The sequence below is a fragment of the Octodon degus genome, unplaced genomic scaffold (genome assembly GCF_000260255.1).
Source record: "Octodon degus isolate 3935 unplaced genomic scaffold, OctDeg1.0 scaffold00326, whole genome shotgun sequence".
Taxonomy (NCBI): domain Eukaryota; kingdom Metazoa; phylum Chordata; class Mammalia; order Rodentia; family Octodontidae; genus Octodon; species Octodon degus.
In genome coordinates, this window is record NW_004524902.1 from 1,009,880 (window position 1) to 1,015,382 (window position 5,503).

The window sequence follows — 5,503 nt, forward strand, 5'->3', positions numbered from 1 at the left end:
TTAATAACATTTTATGTATACAAAATTTGACATAGACTAACAATGATAAGGATAAGGCTATAATCTGAAAAAAATTTTAATGACAAAGATTCAACAGTTATAAAATACTATGCATAGTATAATCCTATTCTTCTAAAGCAAAGTTAACTGTGTTAGGTAAGAAAATGTTCTTAACTTTTTTTAACATAATAATGTTAACTACAAATGCTTTATGATGAAGTAAACATGGTTTTTGGTGATTTTTGAGATCACCAAACAACAACTCTATTGTTTATCTTTTCATTGCCTGAATTCATCACCAATAAGTGCAAGTATTTTCTTTAATTTTTAAATTTTATTTTAAAGATATTCAAAAACTTAAACATGCATTAATTATATTAAAATAGACTTATATGTCACTTGCATGAAACTCAAAATATCAGTCAATAGCGACACACCTTAGCCTTCCCATGCCATTTGAAAGAACTATATTTTTGGTAGGTTTACATCTTCTTTTTCTTAACTACCTCCTTAGAGCCTGAGGTATAGCAAAACATTTGGGATTTATATCAAAATCAAAATTGAGTGCAAAGACATCTTCTGACCTATACTTTTATAAGTACTAGAAAACTTTTCCAAGCAGGAAGCATTCTGATCACCAAAGCCCTTCAAGTATATTTTTTCACTGCTTCAGGGATTTTTTTACTTAAAACAGCTCTACCTTGAACAACACAATAAGTTTCAGAAAAACTGCTTTGGGATTTGCACTCTTCCAATATTGGTAAGAAGAAAAATAGTTGTAAAAGAAACCCAAACTAAATTTTTTAAAACCCCTCTCTTTCAATTACTTTTACCTTCACCATTTCTTTTGAAGGGCTAATTTCTGAATTTTAGAAAGTACCTGAAAAAAAAATCAATGTCAATACTTGCTTTATCTCTTCTATGTTTTCCCAGATACATTATATTCCTGAAGTAACAGTATTTGAGCCGGAAAATGCCTTGACTTCCTCTAATGTATAAACTGTTCTCTTTTCCAAAAATGATCCACTGCCAAGAGAATGGTGACATTATTCTTATGGGAGTTCCTTGTCTCTCTAAGATGCTTTGCAATTTGCAAAACACTTCCACATACACATCATTGTTTCCTTTTTCATTTTCTTGTGTCCTTGTGGGGAAGTAGACAAAGTGTCATTTTCCCCTGAGAAGTCTGCCTTAACAAAAGTTAAAGCTGTTTGCGTGAGATCTGTGCATCCTTTGCTGTCAGTGTGTGATGCGATCTAATAGCTTCAAGTAGAGTCACATGGTCTGTAACTGACAGCAGGAAAGTGTTTGAAAAAATGTTTGATAAGCAGAGAAAACCTAGATGCTTAACTTCATTCCAGGATGTTTCAACATGGAATAGAAGTCCTGTGTTTCCCAAATACTATGGCATTATCAATATTTAATGAAGAAATTCCAAAATTTTTACTTTGGAGGACAGTAAAGGTCATGAATAAAGCAGAAAGCTAGTTATCTGTGTGGAGCTTAATTTGGGTACTGAACAGACTTTTCTTGCAACTCAAGATGACCTCTGATCCCCTTCCCAGTAGCCTTCTTAGGGTCTAACTCAGCATTCACTATTGCACATCAAGTCATGGCTTAAGCAGCAAAAGGTGCTCTTCTTAAAGAGATTTCAGACTAAATAAGTTTGCCAACTGAAGTATGTATAGCATTGTTCTTTTATATATTCATTTTAAAAGGTATATATTATATTATATATTAAAAGGTATATATTATATTATAAAATACATGTGTTTAAAAGTTATGCAATATAAATTGCCAAGAATTTCTCAATCCTCTTCCTCAAATCCATTTTATTGAAGAATATGTCCACATTTTATGGAATCAAAATATCAATATATTAAATGAGTCAATTATTTTTTGCCCAGAAACTTTTTTTTAGGGTGGAGGGGCTTTTTTGAGACATGGTCTCACTATGAAGTTTAGATGGGCTTGAGCTCACTTTGTAGTCCAGGCTGGTCTCAAACTCCTAATAATCCTCCTGCCTCAACTACTGGAGTGCTGGGATTACAGGTGTGAGCTACTACAATTAGTGTCCAGAAACTATTGAAATTTGCTGTCGAATATCTTTTGTTACACATTGTCCCTTTTAGTTATTTCAGCTAATTAGAGTTTCAACAAGGTGTTATAACAGTAGCACTTTGTTTTCACCATTTAGGAATGAAGGACTGAAATACAGACTTCTGTTTATAATTTACTCATTCAGTTCTTTGACAGACTAGTAAGACCCGGAAGCATATCTTGAGGAAAGAGAAGATTTACCCATTATATAAGAAACAACAGAAATTTAGTTTTCAAGCACTTCAAGACACTCTACTGTATTTGTAAATTTAAAAAAAAATAAAATTTAAGAGTCAAGTTTCTTCCTTTGTAAATTGGATGTTTTCAAATGACCAGTAGAAGCTCTTATTGTTTAGCTAAAATTTAAGATTTCACTTTTAAGTAAAAATGAAAATGTAAAGATTTATCTAAGCACAAATCAATCTATTTTAGCTTTAAGATCAAGGAAGATAACAAAAGTGAGAAATTTAAAGTCAGTTTGGGAAAAGCTTATTTTGATAATTTCTATTTCTGACAGGTTAACCAGTCACATACATATGATACATACATAAAAATATGTACTGGAAGTCAGAAGCTTAGTTCTCTTTCCCGTCTTGCAAGATGGTGAGAGAAAAAACTGAGAAGCCAGACACTAAAGAGAAGAAACCCAAAGCTAAGAAGGCTGCTGACAGTGGTACTGGTAAAAAGGGTAAGGTGAAGGTAAAAAAAAGTCCAAGAATGGGCAGCCTCACTGCAGCCACAATCTTGTCCTGGTTAGAGGAATTGGTAGATACTCCCAATCTGCTATGTTATCCATAAAGGCTTTGTAGAAGTGAATGTACACAGCTGCTAAATCACAGGTTGAGAAGAAAAGGAGAAAGTTCTTGCTGTGATCACAACACCAGTCGGTGAGGACAAGAATGGAGGTACCTGGGTGGTTAAACTTTGAAAAATACCTAGCTACTACCCTACTGAAGATGTGCCTTGAAAGCTCTTGAGCCATGGAAAGGAGCCCTTCAGTCAGCATGTGTGGAAACTTCAAGCTAGCATCACTCCTGGTACCATCTTGATCATCCTCACAGGGCGTCACAGAGGCAAGAGAGTGGTCTTCCTGAAGTGGTTGGCCAGTGGCTTGCTACTTGTGACTGGGCCTCTTAGCCTTAATCATGTTCCTCTACAAAGAACATGCCAGAGATTTGTCACTGCCACTTCTACAAAAATTAGTATCTGCAAAGTGAAAATCCCCAAACACTTCACTGATGCTTACTTTAAGAAGAAGCAGCTGTGGAAACCCAGACACCAGAAGGGTGAGATCTTCAACACTGAGAAAGAGAGATACCAGATTTCAGAGCAGCACAAGATGGATCAGAAAGTGGTGGATTCACAGATTTTAGAAAAAATCAAAGCTGTTCCTCAGCTCTGGGGCTATCTGCAATCCATTTTTGCTCTGATAAATAGAATTTATCCTCATAAATTAGTGTTCTAAATTTCTTACTAAGAACCTAATTAAATAACTGATACAAAAAAATACCATGTAACCACAAGTTTACATTTCTACAGTGCAAGTAGAATTTATTCACAAAATCACTTCAGGAAATCAACTACTTAAGCCCACAGCAATTCTTGCTTTTTATCTATATACCCTTGAGTTCTAAAAATGTTTTAGCTCTCCATGATATTACTCACAGATGTGACAGGCAGCTCATCACCAGAATCAAGCCTGTTGTCACACACCCTTTACATTTAAGGGATTAAGAAAAATGCCAAGAAGTTTCCCTGACATCTGTCATATTCACACACCAAAATTAAGTACAACTGGAAGAAAGAGAAAATATGGCCAAAATTTGTCTCCTTAGGACAGTGAAAGTCATCTGCAGTGTCAGATATGAGTGGCCATGGCAAGAACAAAAGTCACAATGCTACCCTCTCAGTCCTGGGATTTCCTGGTTAGGTACATGAAAGCATAAAGACCCTTCAAAGAGACCAAGTGTTTGTGAGTCAGTCCCAGCATGTTTTGAAGGACCTTAAAGTTATCAAGGACTGGGGCAAAAGCAGTCCATTAGAATCACCAGTCAGCTCTTGGTGCACTGACCCAAGGAAAGCCACATGCCTCTGTTGGCTTTCATCTGCAAGCCTTCAGTCGCCCCCATATTCACCAATAAAGCCACATTGTAGAACTCATACTGACTGTTGAGGCAGGAGGACAGTACTCCTTTTTTTTCAAGTTTTGATATACTGTTTTTCTCACTAAGCCTGTTTTTTCACTTATATATGAGGCTAACCATGATTCTGCAGGACGGAGGTTACATATGTGAACCACTTATTACAGTGACAGGCTTAAAGAAAGCCCTTCGTTGTCACTAACGCTATTCTATAATTGGTATTTGTTTCCACACCTTTCCCAAGCAGAGCACTACTGAATCCTTGCTTTGACCCAGGAATCATCAGTATGTTCCCCTCTGAACTATCTTTCCAATGGATTCCCCCTCAGGCCCTCACAAGAGCATTCTACTGAGTAGAATAGTTAGTTTACAACTGGATAGGGAAATCATGGCCCTATTTCTAGACCTAGCTGACTGATGCTTTTAAAGATAGGGAAGGAAGTATGTAGATTTAGTCTTAGCCAAAAGGCCCAGAAGGGAGGGATTCAGGATGTACTTTTTAAAAGTGCAAAATTCCCCAAGTACTCTTAGAACCATTTGTTTACTGGTTCATTGCACCCTGCATAATCTGCAGCTTGACTTGACTAGTGATGGGAAGGTTGCTTCATATCTTGCTGGGAGCTTCTACCTTGAGCTCACCTTAAGCTAAGATTTATTGTGAAACTTAATGATTTAATCAGGAGGCGAAGCCCATTTCATATGAGTAAGGATCTGAGTGGCTCCAAAATCCCAGTGCTTGCCTGAACTGTCTTTCTCTTGCTACATTGAAAATTTCTGTTAAAATGAAATCTTTATATGAATATATTACTTGGAATTTTATGAATCATTAAAATTATCCAAATTTCCAGATTACTGTACTTAATGCCTACTCCATTAATTGGCATTTGTATCCTGTAACCTTTGGCAACTTACTCCTACTCTTCTGTCTCAGTTTCCTCACCAGCAGAGGGTAAAATATCATGACTTAAAGGTAGACAATTTTGAATATAAAGTAAAATTAACTATCATTCTTATGATTCTTTTTAATTTTTGTCTTATTCCTAGTAGATCTATAGATCTATCTATCTATTTATCATCTATCTATCTATCTATCTATCTATCTCTATATATGTATCTATGTATCTATGTATCTATGTATCTATGTCTATCTATCTATCTATCTATCTATCTATCTATCTATCTATCTATCTCTTTTGCAGATATAGATTGAACTTGGTGTCTCTACCACGGAGATATATTCTCAGATCCCTTATCGATTCCTT

The 5,503-nt window shown here is 35.7% G+C and overlaps 1 protein-coding gene and 1 pseudogene across 1 annotated transcript in view; one reads left to right on the top strand and one right to left on the bottom strand.

The window, feature by feature from the left end:
- The window catches only part of Znf804b (zinc finger protein 804B), a 660,912-nt gene that overhangs the window by 199,151 nt on the left and 456,258 nt on the right, over positions 1 to 5,503 (bottom strand). The window lies entirely within an intron of this gene.
- Positions 3,038 to 3,565, top strand: LOC111814478 (annotated as a pseudogene).